The sequence below is a fragment of the Bombina bombina genome, chromosome 3, assembly GCF_027579735.1.
Source record: "Bombina bombina isolate aBomBom1 chromosome 3, aBomBom1.pri, whole genome shotgun sequence".
NCBI classification, from domain to species: Eukaryota; Metazoa; Chordata; class Amphibia; order Anura; family Bombinatoridae; genus Bombina; species Bombina bombina.
The window spans coordinates 229786023-229803653 of NC_069501.1; positions in this window are offsets into that span (position 1 = coordinate 229786023).

Sequence of the window (17631 nt, forward strand, 5' to 3'; positions counted from 1 at the left end):
GAAATCGGCAAAATTTGAATGAATTCGTTTCGGATTTATTCGGATTCGAATAAATTCGGCTGAATTCGGTTAGATTCGGTTCGGTTCAGAAATTCGGAATTTCGGTAGGTGGCATATGCTGTGTATTAGACTAGTATTATGAACTGTATATTAGGTGTAACTCATAGCAGAGTGCAGTGAATGTCAGACGGATTTGAAGATAGTATTGCCTATTCGAATACAATGGTCTTCCTCTAGTCTAGGGGATCTATTTCATAGGTTCTCTGTTATCGATCGTATAGATTTCTTCTCCTACCTCCCTTTTCAGATCGACGATATACTCTTATATACCATTACCTCTACTGATTCTCGTTTCAGTACTGGTTTGGCTATCTACTACATGTAGATGAGTGTCCTGGGGTAAGTAAGTCTTATTTTTTGTGACACTCTAAGCTATGGTTGGGCACTTTATATGTAAAGTTCTAAATATATGTGTTTAAACTTATATTTGCCATGATTCAGGATAATAAGTATTCCTTCATTCAGACTGTCAGTTTCATTATTTGGGATAATGCATATGAATAAATATTTTTTTCTCATCTTGAAAATTTTCAATTGACTTTTTTTCCCTGCGGGCTGTTAGGCTCGCGGGTGCAGAAAATGCTTCAATTTATTGCGTCATTCTTGGCGCAAACTTTTTTGGTGCAAAATTTTGTCATTTCCGGCGCCGTAGTTGACCCTGGAAGTTTGTTACGTCATTTTTTGACGCATGTGTGTTCAGACGTTTTTTTGCGCCAAAAAATGTGGGCGTCGTTTTCGGTGTCAGAAGACGTGGCGTCATACTTGGCGCCAAAAAATATGGGTGTTGTACTTGGCGCCAATAATGTGGGTGTCATACTTGGCGCCAAAAATGTGGGCATCATACTTGTTCACTTTTTCTCACATTATTTAAGTCTCACTTTTTTGTTCCTTCTGGTTGCTAGAAGCTTGTTTATTTTGCATTTTTTCCCATTCCTGAAACTGTCATTTAAGGAATTTGATAATTTTGCTTTATATGTTGTTTTTTTCTATTACATATTGCAAGATTTTCCATTCACTGTTCCTAGATCAGAACATGCTGAGGGATTCCTGTTGACTGAGATCAGTCCTACCAAAGCTAAGTTAATTTATTTTAAATGTTATGAATGTTTATCTTTAGCTATGGTTTGTAATAAGTTATCATGATAAACTTTTACATGCAGAATCCATTAGTATTTATGCTTTATATATTGCTATTCTTTTTACATCTTATGTACAAGATATACTTAGAAATTTATAAGAATTTTTTTCTGATTCTATTTTAAAGGCTTTGTCTGACATCCCGCCTTCTAATAAATTTGCAGGTCTTTTTCAAACTTCTTTTTTAGTTGATGAAGTTTCAAATGACCAACAACATATTGAATTATCCTTCTCTGATGGTGTTTTTTTCTCATTCAGAATTTTTCTTCATCAGATATTGACACTAACAAATCTACTTTTCTTTCATGTAATTAGCAAGAGTCCATGAGCTAGTGACGTATGGGATATACATTCCTACCAGGAGGGGCAAAGTTTCCCAAACCTCAAAATGCCTATAAATATACCCCTCACCACACCCACAAATCAGTTTTACAAACTTTGCCTCCCATGGAGGTGGTGAAGTAAGTTTGTGCTAGATTCTACGTTGATATGCACTTCGCAGCAGGCTGGAGCCCGGTTTTCCTGTCAGTGTGCAGTGAATGTCAGAGGGATGTGAAGAGAGTATTGCCTATTTGAATTCAATGATCTCCTTCTACGGGGTCTATTTCATAGGTTCTCTGTTATCGGTCGTAGAGATTCATCTCTTTCCTCCCTTTTCAGATCGACGATATACTCTTATATATACCATTACCTCTACTGATTCTCGTTTCAGTACTGGTTTGGCTTTCTACTACATGTAGATGAGTGTCTTGGGGTAAGTAAGTTTTATTTTCTGTGACACTCTAAGCTATGGTTGGGCACTTTTATATAAAGTTCTAAATATATGTGTTCAAACATTTATTTGCCTTGATTCAGGATGTTCAACGTTCCTTATTTCAGACAGTCAGTTTCATATTTGGGATAATGCATATGAATAAATCAATTTTTTCTTACCTTAAAATTTGACTTTTTTCCTGTGGGCTGTTAGGCTCGCGGGGGCTGAAAATGCTTCATTTTATTGCGTCATTTTTGGCGCGGACTTTCTTGGCGCAAAAATGTTCTTGTCATTTCCGGCGTCATACATGTCGCCGGAAGTTGCGTCATTTTTTTTACGTTTTTGCGCCAAAAAATGTTGGCGTTACCGGATGTGGCGTCATTTTTGGCGCCAAAAGCATTTAGGCGCAAAATTATGTGGGCGGCTTTTTTGGCGCTAAAAAATTTGAGCGTCATTGTTGTCTCCACAATATTTAAGTCTCATGGTTTATTGCTTCTGGTTGCTAGAAGCTTGTTCATTGGCATTTTTTTCCCATTCCTGAAACTGTCATTTAAGGAATTTGATCAATTTTGCTTTATATGTTGTTTTTTCTATTACATATTGCAAGATGTCTCAGATTGACCCTGAATCAGAAGCCACTTCTGGAAAAACGCTTAACTGAGTTTCAGTTCTACCAAAGCTAAGTTCATTTATTTTAAATGTTATAAATGTTTATCTTTAGCTATGGTTTGTAATAAGTTATTATGATATACTTTTATATGCAAGAATCCATTAGTATTTATGCTTTATATATTGCCATTCTTACATCTTATGTATAAGAAATATTTTTCTGATTCTATTTTAAAGGCTTTGTCTGACTTCGTGCCTTCTAATAAAATTTTTAGGTCTTTTTCACTTCTTTTTTAATTATTGAAGTTTCAAATGACCAACAACATACTGATTTATCCTTCTCTGATGATGTTTTTTCTCTTTCAGAATTTTCTTCATCAGATATTGACACTAACAAATCTACTTTTTTATTATTTTTTTATTATTAAAGTACATTTGTTCTTTGTTGAAAAGGTGTTGATTATTTTGGATATTAAGGTAACTAGTTCTTTAAGACTAGCTGACACTATTTCTGCCTATTTATTCTTCTGTATTTTCAGAGGTTTTCTTTCCAATTCCCCATACTAGGGAATGGAATAGGCTGAAAATTTTCTTTTATTCCTTCTTCAAAGGTTTTAAACTATATTCTTTGCCAGCAGTTAAATTCAATTTGGAGGGTTCTCCAATTTATTGGGGCTATCTCTACTCCTACTAATTATGCTATTGTTTCTATAGCAAAATAGTATTTATTTTCCTTTAGTTAGTTGTATCTTATTTATGGAAAATTATTTAGTTTCAGGTACTTTTCTTGGTCCTGTGATTTATTTGGATATTGCAATTGCTTCATTTTAGCATTGTTAAGGGACAACATTTACTAGACTAGGTGCTGTTGCATTTGTCTTGTTGTTTTGCATTTATTGATTATGCAAGTCCACTGTATTGACTGGTCCTTTAAACTGGACTATCATGCTAATAATTTCATTTGTGTCTTCATTTTATTGAATATTTTCGCAAATGAGGGTAAATCTATGTCTTTAGCTATTTTAGCTAGAATAATTTTAAAAAAATCCATATTTCTTTTGTTCTTAGATAATCAATTATTTGTTTTATAATTGGATTCAATTCTTAACTGTTACTCTGGGCTTCAAGATTGAGTTCTAAGACTAAAACTTTAAGCTTATATTAGTTTGGTTGTTCTTATTAAGGAACGAATTCCTGAGTTCTTTCCCAAGTAACATGTTTATAATTGAAAAATTTTTCAGTTCGAAATCAGCTCCCTAATATTGCGATGTACGTGCCGTATTCCAGCTTGGCTGGTAAGGGGCAGGTTAAGACTTCTTTGAAATTTATTTGGTTCTATTTGGTCCAAATTTCTTTGATTTTATTCCAGTAAGGCTAACACTTTCTTTAAGTGTGTTTCTGTCCTATATATTTTGGGTACTGTTGAAGCATGGCTGGGCACCCATGGGGTTCAAGCACTGCTCAGACCTGGAATCTTCTGGGGTATTTCTTCCAGTTCCTTTTTTAGGAACTGGGTTTTGGAGTTTTATTCAAACTATTCTGCCTTTTTATGGTCAGTGATAGCATTATTTGTTTTCATTAGATACAATAAATGCATATTTTCATTTTTCTGTTTTCATTCAGATTATTTTCTGAGGATGCGGAATCTCATATGATTCACTTTGCTCTTCAGGACATAGTTAGAGGATCTTTTTTTCAAAAGCTCTTGATTCCTCACACAAGGGTCACCTTTTTTAGGTTTCCAGATAGTTTGTGTCACTGTCTTTGTCTCAATCAGACAAGGGACAATTTTATTGGGTTCCGTCTGTCGGTACCTTTAGTCTCTATTATTTCCTTCAGTTGCTATATATGCATAGAAGTTTTAGGTCTTATGGCCACAGCATTGGATTCAATTCCCTTTGCTCATTTTCAATAGAAAGAACCTTTCCAGTCTTTTATGATTGTTGTTTCTTCAAGAACATGGTTGTAGGATCAATTTACCAAAAAGTTTGTTCATTCCTCAGACAAGGGTAACCTTTTTAGGTTTCCAGATAGATTCAGTGTCCATGACTCTGTCTCTGATGGACAAGAGACGTCTGAAATTGGTTTCAGCTTATCGAAACCTTCAGTCTCAATCATTCCTTTCGGTAGCCTTATGCATGGAAATTCTAGGTCTTATGACTGCTGCATTGGACGCGATCCCCTTTGCTCGTTTTCACATGCGTCCTCTTCAGCTCTGTATGCTGAACCAGTGGTGCAGGGATTATACAAAGATATCTCAATTAATATCTTTAAAACCGATTGTTCGACACTCTCTGACGTGGTGGACAGACCACCATCGTTTAGTTCAGGGGGCTTCTTTTGTTCTTCCAACCTGGACTGTGATCTCAACAGATGCAAGTCTGACAGGTTGGGGAGCTGTATGGGGGTTTCTGACAGCACAAGGGGTTTGGGAATCTCAGGAGGCGAGATTACCAATCAACATTTTGGAATTCCGTGCAATTTTCAGAGCTCTTCAGTCATGGCCTCTTCTAAAGAGAGAGTCGTTCATTTGTTTCCAGACGGACAATGTCACAACAATGTCACAACCATGGCATATGTCAATCATCAAGGAGGGACTCACAGTCCTCTGGCTATGAAAGAAGTATCTCGAATACTTGTATGGGCGGAATCCAGCTCCTGTCTAATTTCTGCGGTTCATATCCCAGGTATAGACAATTGGGAAGCGGATTATCTCAGTCGCCAAACCCTACATCCGGGCGAATGGTCTCTTCACCCAGAGGTATTTCTTCAGATTGTTCAAATATGGGGACTTCCAGAAATAGATCTGATGGCTTCTCATCTAAACAAGAAGCTTCCCAGGTATCTGTCCAGATCCAGGGATCCTCAGGCGGAAGCAGTGGTTGTATTGTCACTTCCTTGGAAGTATCATCCTGCTTATATCTTTCCGCCTCTAGTTCTTCTTCCAAGAGTGATTTCCAAGATTCTAAAGGAGCGTTCGTTTATTCTGCTGGTGGCTCCAGCATGGCCTCACAGGTTTTGGTATGCGGATCTGTCCGGATGGCTACTTGCCAACCGTGGACTCTTCCGTTAAGACCAGACCTTCTATCGCAAGGTCCTTTTTTCCATCAGGATCTCAAATCCTTAAATTTGAAGGTATGGAGATTGAACGCTTGATTCTCAGTCATAGAGGTTTCTCTGACTCCGTAATTAATACTATGTTACAGGCTCGTAAATCTGTATCTAGGATGATATGTTATCGAGTCTGGAAGACTTACATTTCTTGGTGTTCTTCTCATCATTTTTCTTGGCATTCTTTTAGAATTCCTAGAATTTTACAGTTTCTTCAGGATGGTTTGGATAAAGGTTTGTCTGCAAGTTCCTTGAAAGGACAAATCTCTGCTCTTTCTGTTCTTTTTTCACAGAAAGATTGCTAGTCTTCCTTCCATTGTTTTGTACAAGCTTTGGTTCGTATAAAACCTGTTATTAAGTCAATTTCTCCTCCTTGGAGTTTGAATTTGGTTCTAGGGGCTCTTCAAGCTCCTCCGTTTGAAGCTATGCATTCGCTGGATATTAAATTACTTTCTTGGAAAGTTTTGTTTCTTTTGGCCATCTCTTCTGCTAGAAGAGTTTCTGAATTATCTGCTCTTTCTTGTGAGTCTCCTTTTCTGATTTTTCATCAGGATAAGGCGGTTTTGCGAACTTCATTTAAATTTTTACCTAAGGTTGTGAATTCTAACAACATTAGTAGAGAAATTGTAGCTCTTTCATTGTGTCCTAATCCTAGAACTCTAAGGAAAGATTGTTGCATTCTTTGGATGTAGTTAAAGCTTTGAAATATTATGTTAAACTACTAAAGATTTCCGAAAGACTTCTAGTCTATTTGTTATCTTTTCTGGTTCTAGGAAAGGTCAGAAGGCTTCTGCAATTTCTTTGGCATCGTGGTTAAAGTCTTTGATTCATCATGCTTATGTTGAGAAGGGTAGTACTCCGCCTCAAAGGGTTACAGCTCATTCAACTAGGTCAGTCTCTACTTCCTGGGCATTTAGGAATGAAGCTTCGGTTGATCAGATTTGCAAAGCAGCAACTTGGTCTTCTTTGCATACTTTTAATAAATTCTACCATTTTGATGTGTTTTCTTCCTCAGAAGCAGTCTTTGGTAGAAAAGTACTTCAGGCAGCTGTTTCAGTTTGATTCTTCTGCTTATATTTTCATTATAAGATTTAAACTTTGTTTTGGGTGTGGATTCTTTTTCAGCGGAATTGGCTGTCTTTATTTTATCCCTCCCTCTCTAGTGACTCTTGCGTTGAAGATCCACATCTTGGGTATTCATTACCCCATACGTCACTAGCTCATGAACTCTTGCTAATTACATGAAAGAAAACATAATTTATGTAAGAACTTAGCTGATAAATTCATTTCTTTCATATTAGCAAGAGTCCATGAGGCCCACCCTTTTTTTTGTGGTGGTTATGATTTTTTTGTATAAAGCACAATTATTCCAATTCCTTATTTTTTATGCTTTCGCACTTTTTTTCTTATCACCCAACTTCTTGGCTATTCGTTAAACTGATTTGTGGGTGTGGTGAGGGGTGTATTTATAGGCATTTTGAGGTTTGGGAAACTTTGCCCCTCCTGGTAGGAATGTATATCCCATACGTCACTAGCTCATGGACTCTTGCTAATATGAAAGAAATGAATTTATCAGGTAAGTTCTTACATAAATTATGTTTTTTATTTTTTAATAGAGTACATTTGTTCTTTGTTCAAAAGGTGTTGATTATTTTGGATATTGAAGTAACTAGTTCTTTGGATTTTAAAGACTAGCTAACGTTTAAATTCTGCTTATTTATCTTCTGTGATTTCTTCAGAGGTTTTTTCCAGTTCCTGAAACTAGGGAATGGAATAGGCTGAGGATTTTCTTTTAGTCCTTATTTAAGGTTTTTAAATTGTATTCTTTGCCGGCAGTTAGTTTTGAGTAAAGATTCCCCAAGTTAATGAGGCTATCTCTACTCCTGCTAAATATACTATTATTCTTATAGCAAATAGTATTTATTTTTTTCCTTCAGATGGTTGTATCTTATTTAAGGAAAATTATTTTCAGGTACTTTTCTTAGACCTGTAATTTATTTGGCTGATGTTGCAATTGCTTCATCTTTCTGGTTGGATACTTTAAGATCAAGTATCGGATTATGATTGGTTTAGCATTGTTAAAAGGACAAAATCTACTACTCATTTGAGGTTCAGACTAAGTGCTATTGCATTGTCTTGTTTTCTTGCATTTGTTGATCGTGCAAGTCCAGTGTGTTGACTGGTCCTTTAACTTAATTAACATGCTAATAATTTCATTTGTGTTGTCATTTTATTAAATATTTTTGCAAATGAGGTTTAATCTATGTCTTTAGCTATTTTAGCTAGAAGAACTTTGTGATTTCAATCTTGGATTGCTAATTTGATTTCTAAAATCCATATTTATTTTTTTCCAAGGTAATCAATTATTTGGTTCATAATTGGATTCAATTCTTTAACTGTTACTATGGGCTTCAAGATTGAGTTCTAAGACTAAAACTTTAAGCTTATATTAGTTTTCTGTTCTTACTAAAGAATGGAGTCCTGAATTCTTCCCCAAGTAACATGTTTATAATTGGAAGTTTTTTTCATCATTCAATTAAGCCTTTTTAAAGTCAGCTCCCCAAATTTGCATGTAGGTGCGGTTCTTATTCCAGCTTGGCTGGTAAGGGGCAGGTTGAGACTTTTTTTTTAAATTTGTTTGGTTCTATTCGGTCCAAACTTCTAAGACTTTGGGTACAGAATAGGATTCAGAGTAAAACCATCTGTGAGAAGTCATTTTTCTCTATCGTTTTCCAGCTATTTCAGTAAGACTAACACTTTCCTGAAGTGTATTCAGACCTATATGTTTTGGGTACTGGTGAAGCGCGGCTGGTCACCCGTTGGGGCTCAAGCGCTGCTCAGACCTGGAGTCTTCTGGGGTATTTATTCCAGTTCCATTTCTAGGAACTGGGTTTTGGGGTTTTATTCAAGACTATTCATTGTTCCAAAGATAGAAAATCTTTTTGATTTGTCATATAAGTGTACCATCTTTTAGAATGGAGTTTATATGGTCTATTCTACCTTTTTGGTCAGTGATTTGTTTACAATAGATGCATATCTTCATTTTCTGTTTTCATTCAGATTATTTTATTTTCTGAGATTCTCTTTTTTGACAAGTATTACCAATTTGTTGCTTTTCCTTCTGGTCTAGCGACAGCTCTAAGAATCTTTTCTAAGGTTCTCAGTGTTCCTTATTTGGACGGTATCGTGGTACTGGCTCAGTCTTTTCGTTCTGCGGAATCTGATACGAGTCAACTTTGTTGTCTCTTCAAGACATGGTTAGAGGATCTTCTTATCAAAAGCTCCTTGATTCCTCACACAAGGGTCACCTTTTTTTTTTAGTTTTCCAGATAAATTGTTTCAATGTTTTTGTCTCTAACAGACAAGTGACAAGTTTATTGGGTTCCATTTGTCGGAATTTTCAGTCTCTATTATTTCCTTCAAGTTGCTATATATGCATGGAAGCTTTAGGTTTCATGGCTGCAGCATTGGATTCGATTCCCTTTGCTCATTTAGGAAACCTTTCCAGTTTTCTTATGCTGAATAATGGTGCAGGGATTCTAGGATATAACTTTTTATATCTTTGAATCCTAATGTTAACTATCTTTGATTCGGTGGTTAAGATCACCATCATTTAGTTCTATAGGTCTCTTCGGTTCTTTCAACCTGGACCATGATCTGCAGATGCGAGTCTTTTAGGTTGGGAGGCTGTCTGAGGATCTCTGTCAGCACAAGGGGTTTGGAAATCTCAGGAGGCGAGATTACCATTTCCTATTTTTGGAACTCTGTGCATTCTCAGAGTTCTTCAGTTTGGTTTCTTTTTGAAGAAGAGACGTTTATTGTTTTCAGACAGACATTGTCACAATTGTGGCGTATGTCAATTATCAGGGTGGGACTATAAGTTCTTAGGCTGTGACAGAAATATCTTGGATATTTGCTTGGGCTAAATTCAGCTCCTATCTAATTTCTGTGGTCTTTTTCCCAGGTATAGACATTGGGAAGCGGATTATCTCTGTTAATCAAGCTTTACATCCGGGAGAATGGTCTTTTTTACCCAGATATGTTTTTCAATTTTTCAGATGTGAGGGCTTCCAGTAATAGATCTGTTGGCATCTCATCTAAACCAGGAACTTCCCTTGGGCCTATTTAGGTTCGGGGATCTTCAGGCGGAAGTAGTGTATGCATTGACACTTCTTTGGAATTATCAATCTGCCTATATTTTTTCATCTCTGGTTCTTCTTTTAAAAGTGATTTTCAAAATCATCAGAGAGCAATCTTTGGTGTGGCTGGTGGCTTTAGCATGGCCACACAGGTTTTGGTATATAGTTCTTGTTCGGATGTTCATTTGCCAATCTTGGTTACTTCCATTATAGCCATACCTTATATCTTAACTTTAATTTTTTTCATCAGGAATTCAAATTATTAATTTGATGGTATGAAAATTTAATGCTTAGTACTTAGTCATAGGAGTTTCTCTGACTCAGTAAGTAATACTATGTTGCAGGCTCGTAAATCTGTGTCTAATAGGATTTATTATCGAGTTTGGAAGATTTACATCTCATGATGCTCTTCTTATGAATTCTCTTGGCATTCTTTTAGAATTACTAGGATTTTATAGTTTCTTCTTTTTTTTTTTTTTCTTTTTTTTTTTTTAAATAGTTTTTATTGAGGTAGCAATGGCATACAAAAACAAACTCTTACATTTGTCATGGCAACACACCTATCAACATACATTGAATATCATGTATCCTATACAGAAGGCATGTCCTAGTGACCGTAAACAACATTAGATCCTAACCAGTAGGAAAATATAACAAGCCATGAGTGGCACCTCTTTTTTTTTTTATAAGTACATGTTAACTTGAACACCATTCAGTAAATTAACAAGTAGTAGTCAAACGGCCTAGCTTCCTTGTAGGGCACTAAATAAAAAGTAGGCCTTTGGGTGTCCATATCACTCACAACGGAACATACATGCACTATATAAGTACATGTTAACTTGAACACCATTAAATGAATTAACAAATAGTAGTCAAACGGCCTGGCTGTCCTGTAGGGCTCTAAATAAAAAAAATAGGCCTTTGAGTGTTCATATCATTCACACTAGAACATATATGTACAAAGAGTTTTAATCTTCTAAACAATTTTCAGGAGCATGCACACAACTAAGTGTGCATAAACTGCAAACCTGTACCACTATACAGCTAAAAAAAAACATAAGAAGCCCTAAACCACCCGTATTTAGTAAATCCCTGGGGATATTTAGCCACAATAGCCTCATATGTTAAACTGATTAAAAGGGGCTCTCAAACCTAAGCCTCCTCTCACCTAGGTCACAGGATTAACCTCAAAAGAGGTTAGGTTGCAAGTATTTGCTACAAAGTGTTAAGTCATATGTGAGGGTAAGCATTTATCCTTATACTTTTTATAATAAGACTGTATTGCTTCATCTGAGCATGCCCCTCCCAGCAGTAATATAATAGTTTAACTCATGCCTCCCCACATTAAATAATACATAGAAGGCAATTGAAATAAGGGGTTAATGATGAGGTATCTGTGAGCTTGTGTACCAATAGCTATAAATATTGAACCTCAATGCCTAGTTACTAGTAAAGTGGTGGTAGGAGGAGGTGTAATTAAACTCACATAAGCACCAGCTACAAGACATAAGTTATATGAATAATATCCCTCGCTGGAAGATCTTCCTCCTTACTAGATAGTGGAAGGGGCAACATAGATGCGAGTAGTTCTAAGCAAATATAGGCTGCAGGAGCCGACATCAGGCTGTTGGGCCATCATATATTTGTTCTACACAGTGTATAAAGCAAAGGGCATAGCCGCCATACCAGCAAACCAGCAGACCCGTAGATAGTCAGTGATTACAGCTCAGAGCCGCAACCACAGCCCCAAGTCTCATCTGTTCCCTGCCCACTCTCTTCAGCCGGTAGGATATGTTAACTGAGACCCGGCCGTAGTAAAAATGTGAGTGTGTGGTGTCGGCAGGTACTCGGATGCAGGCCCGCTCCCCAGCCCGCCAGCAAAGCGAGTATGCCCCCCCTCTAGCCGACACCAGCCCTGAAAAGTCCACAGAGTCCCAATTCCTTAAAATGGTAGATTACAATAGGGGCCAGCCGCAAATCCTCCAGCATGCGTCGGCACAGGTACCTGATTGAGAATATGGAGGCAGCTGCACAGCGACAGCCCGTCTGCAGCTTTTGTTTTTGTACACCAGCAGGGCCGCACGCAAGGGAGCCGGCCGCTTTCCCCACCCCGACCCTACCAGTCACCTCAGTTTGGCTGTCGCTAGCAAGGCAGGCAACGTCCGATTCTACCTCAGGCCATGCTTTGATGGGGGACTCTCTGCCGGCTTCCCTGCAAGACCCCACTGTCAGCGCGTCCTGGGCCTGCGGGACCAATGGTCTACCTGCTTCCTCCGGATTGAGGTCAATGGCCCCAGCCTTTTGTTGCTGCATATTAGGTTGGTCATAACGGATAAGCACAACTTCAGCGCTGGGCATATCCTCCCACTCCAATTCTGCGCAGTCATTTTGTGTTCCCAGTATTGCCATGAGACGATCAAATCTTTTGCTAAATAGCTTCTCTGACTCCGCAAATAGAGCTTGCAATTTAGTGTGTAGGTCCTCCTCCATGATCAAAGATATATTCTCTGCAGGATTAGTAGATTGGTTTTCGTACAGATATAGTTAATCTGCTCTGCTACCCCGGTTCCCCCGGGGCGGGGGGGGTGTGTGTGCTGAGATCTCTCTCCACGAGAGCCGTCAACAGACCTCAGCAGTCCGGTCTAAGAAGCTCAGTTCTTTTCAAAAAGTAGATACTCCGGCTTGGCACAGTAGCTGAAAGATATTTAGGTATAATTTAGCACCGGATGGTTGATAAATATCCAAGGTACAAGGCGGATTGTAAACTGACTTTAGAGAGCTCTCAGTTTGTCGACCATCTTGGGTCCTTGCCCGGACACGCCCCCTATAGTTTCTTCTTAAGGTTTTGTCTGCATGTTCCTTGAAAGGACAAATCTCTGCTTTTCCTGTGCTGTTTCACAGTAAGAATCGCTAAATCTTTCTAATATTCTTTGTTTTGTTCAGGCTTTGGTTCGTATCAAGCCTGTCATTAAGTCAATTTCTCCTCTTTGGAGTCTTAATTTGATTCTGAAGGCTTTACAGGCTCTTCTGTTTGAGCATATGCTTTCTTTGGACATTAATTACTTTTATGGAAAGTATTGTTCTTTTTAGACATCTCTTCAACTAGAACAGTTTTAAAATATCTGTTCTTTCTTGTGAATCTCCTTGTTCTGATTTTTCATCAGGATAAGGTGGTTTTTCCTCATTTCAATTTTCACCTAAAGTTGTGAATTCTAACAAAATTAGTGGAGGAATTATTGTCTTTTCATTGTGTCTTAATCCTAAAAATTCTTTGGTAAGATTCTTACTTTCTTTGGATGTGGTAAGAGTTTTGAAATATTATGTTGAAGCTATTCAGATTTCAGACAGACTTCTAGTCTGTTATCTTTTCTGGTTTTAGGAAAGGTCAGAAGGCTTCTGACATTTCTTTGGCATCTTGGTTAAAGCTTTTGATTCATCATGCTTATTTGGAGTCAGGTTAATCCCCGTCTCAGAGGATTACGGCACATTCTACTAGGTAAGTTTCTACTTCCTGGGCTTTTTAAGAATGAAGCTTCTGTTGATCAGATTTGCAAAGCAATGACTTGGTCTTCTTTGCATACTTTTACTAAATTCTACCATTTTGATGTTTTCTCTTCTTAGAAGCAGATTTTGGTAGAATAGTACTTCAGGCAGCTGTTTCAGTTTGATTCTTCTGCTTATATTTTCAGTTTTTTTCATTTTAAAACTTGAAACTTTTGATTTGGGTAGTGGATTAATTTTTCAGCAGAATTGGCTGTCTTTATTTTATCCCTCCCTCTCTAGTGACTCTTGCGTGGAAGTTCCACATCTTGGGTATCTGCTATCCCATACGTCACTAGCTCATGGACTCTTGCTAATTACATGAAAGAAAACATAACTTATGTAAGAACTTACCTGATAAATTCATTTCTTTTATATTAGCAAGAGTCCATGAGGCCCACCCTTTTTTGTGGTGGTTATGATTTTTTTGTATAAAGCACTATTATTCCAATTCCTTATTTTTGATGCTTTCACTCCTTTCTTATCACCCCACTTCTTGGTTATTCGTTAAACTGAATTGTGGGTGTCGTGAGGGGTGTATTTATAGGCATTTTAAGGTTTGGGAAACTTTGCCCCTCCTGGTAGGAATGTATATCCCATACGTCACTAGCTCATGGACTCTTGCTAATATGAAAGAAATGAATTTATCAGGTAAGTTCTTACATAAATTATGTTATTTTAGGATTTATATTTATTTTACAGGCAACTTTGTATTTATTTTAACTAAGTACAATAGCTATTAAATAGTTAATAACTATTTAATAGCTACCTAGTTAAAATAATTACAAAATTACCTGTAAAATAAATCCTAACCTAAGTTACAATTAAACCTAACACTACACTATCATTAAGTAAATTAAATAAATTAACTACAAGTACCTACAATTAAATACAATTAAATAAACTAAAGTACAAAAAAAACAAACACTAAATTACAAAAAATAAAAAAATATTACAAGAATTTTAATCTAATTACACCTAATCTAAGCCTCCTAATAAAATAAAAAAGCCCCCCAAAATAATAAAAGTCCCTACCCTATTCTAAAATACAAAGTAATCAGCTCTTTTACCAGCCCTTAAAAGGGTTTTTTGCGGGGCATTGCCCCAAAGTAATCAGCTCTTTTACCTGTAAAGAAAAATACAATACCCTCCCCAACATTAAAACCCACCACCCACATACCCCTACTCTAACCCACCCAAACCCCCCTTAAATACACCTAACACTACCCCCCTGAAGATCTCCCTACCTTGAGTCGTCTTCACCCAGCCGGGCCGAAGTCTTCATCTGATGGGGCAGAAGAGGACATCCAGACCAGCAGAAGTCTTCATCCAAGCGGGGCAAGAAGATGTCTTCCATCCATCAGAAGTCTTCATCCAGGCAGCATCTTCTATCTTCATCCATCCGGAGCGGAGCGGCAGCATCCTGAAGACATCCGACACGGAGCATCCTCTTCTTTCTTGATCCGACGACTAAATGACGATATCTTTAAGTGACGTCATCCAAGATGGCGTCCCTTGAATTCTGATTGGCTGATAGGATTTTATCAGCCAATCGGAATTAAGGTAGGAAAAATCTGATTGACCTTGCATTCTATTGGCTGTTAAGATCAGCCAATAGAATGCGAGGTCAATCTGATTGGCTGATTGGATCAGCCAATCGGATTGAACTTCAATCTGATTGGCTGATTGAATCAGCCAATCAGATTTTTCCTACCTTAATTCCGATTGGCTGATAGAATCCTATCAGCCAATCGGAATTCAAGGGACGCCATCTTGGATGATGTCACTTAAAGGTACCGTCATTTAAACGTCGGATCAAGAAAGAAGAGGATGCTCCGCGTCGGATGTCTTCAGGATGCTGCCGCTCCGCTCCGGATGGATGAAGATAGAAGACGCTGCCTGGATGAAGACTTCTGATGGATGGAAGACCTCTTCTTACCCCGCTTGGATGAAGACTTCTGCCGGTCTGGATGTCCTCTTCTGCTCCATCGGATGAAGACTTCGGCCCGGCTGGGTGAAGACGATTCAAGGTAGGGAGATCTTCAGGGGGGTAGTGTTAGGTTTTTTAAGGGGGGTTTGGGTGGGTTAGAGTAGGGGTATGTGGGTGGTGGGTTTTAATGTTGGGGGGTATTGTATTTTTCTTTACAGGTAAAAGAGCTGATGCCCCACAAAAAGCCTTTTTAAGGGCTGGTAAAAGCTGATTACTTTGTATTTTAGAATTGGGTAAGGACATTAAATATTTTGGGGGGCTTTTTTATTTTATTAGGGGGCTTAGATTAGGTGTAATTAGATTAAAATTCTTGTAATATTTTTTTATTTTTTGTAATTTAGTGGGTTTTTTTCGTACTTTAGTTTAGTTTATTTAATTGTAGGTACTTGTAGTTTATTTATTTAATGATAGTGTAGTGTTAGGTTTAATTGTAACTTAGGTTAGGATTTGTTTTCCAGGTAATTTTGTAATTATTTTAACTAGGTAGCTATTAAATAGTTATTAACTATTTAATAGCTATTGTACCTAGTTAAAATAAATACAAAGTTGCCTGCAAAATAAATATAAATCCTAAAATAGCTACAATGTAATTATTAGTTATATTGTAGCTATATTAGGGTTTATTTTACAGGTAAGTATTTAGTTTTAAATAGGATTAATTTATTTAATTAATTTAATGATAGTGTAGTGTTAGGTGTAATTGTAACTTAGGTTAGGATTTATTTTACAGGTAAATTTGTATTTATTTTAGCTAGGTAGTTATTAAATAGTTAATAACTATTTAATAACTATTGTACCTAGTTAAAATAAATACAAAGTTGCCTGTAAAATAAATATAAATCCTAAAATAGCTGCAATGTAACTATTAGTTATATTGTAGCTATATTAGGGTTTATTTTACAGGTAAGTATTTAGTTTTGAATAGGATTAATTTATGTAATTATAGTAATTTTATTTTGTTTTATTTAAATTATATTTAACATAGGGGGGTGTAAGGGTTAGGGTTAGACTTAGGTTTAGGGGTTAATAACTTTATTATAGTAGCAGCGACGTTGGGGGCGGGAGATTAGGGGTTAATAATTGTAGGTAGGTGGCGGCGATGTTAGGGAGGGCAGATTAGGGGTTAATACAATTTATTATAGTGTTTGCGAGGCGGGAGAGCGGCGGTTTAGGGGTTAATACATTTATTATCGTGGCGGCGATGTCCGGTCGGCAGATTAGGGGTTAATACTTGTAGTTAGGTTGCGGCGACGTTGGGGGAGGGGCAGATTAGGGGTTAATGAAATTTATTATAGTGTTTGCGAGGCTGGAGTGCAGATTAGGGATTAATAAATATAATATAGGTGTCGGCGATGTTAGGGACAACAGATTAGGGGTTCATAGCTATAATGTAGGTGGCGGTGGTGTCCGGTCGGCAGATTAGGGGTTAATACTTGTAGTTAGGTTGCGGCGACGTTGGGGGGGCAGATTAGGGGTTAATAAGTATAATGTAGGTGTCAGCGATGTTGGGGGCAGCAGATTAGGGGTTCATAGGGATAATGTAGGTGGCGGCGGTGTCCGGAGCGGAAGATTAGGGGTTAACAGTATAATGCAGGTGTCAGCGATAGCGGGGGTGGCAGATTAGGGGTTAATAAGTGTTAGATTATGGGTGTTTAGACTCGGGGTTCATGTTAGGGTGTTAGGTGTAGACTGAGGCCTAGATTTAGAGTTGGGCGGTAGCCGTGAAAACCAGCCTTAGAGGCTCCTAACGCTGGTTTTGGGCTACCGCTGGTATTTGGAGTCAGTCAGGAAAGGGTCTAACGCTCACTTTCCAGCCGCGACTTTTCCATACCGCAGATCCCCTTACATCATTTGCGTATCCTATCTTTTCAATGGGATCTTTCTAACGCCGGTATTTAGAGTCGTGGCTGAAGTGAGCGTTAGAAATCTAACGACAAAACTCCAGCCGCAGAAAAAAGTGAGTAGTTAAGAGCTTTCTGGGCTAACGCCGGTTTATAAAGCTCTTAACTACTGTGCTCTAAAATACACTAACACCCATAAACTACCTATGTACCCCTAAACCGAGGTCCCCCCACATCGCCGCCACTCGATTAAATTTTTTTAACCCCTAATCTGCCGACCGCCACCTACGTTATACTTATGTACCCCTAATCTGCTGCCCCTAACACCGCCGACCCCTATATTATATTTATTAACCCCTAACCTGCCCCCCACAACGTCGCCGCCAGCTACCTACAATAATTAACCCCTAATCTGCCGAGCGGACCGCACTGCTACTATAATAAAGTTAT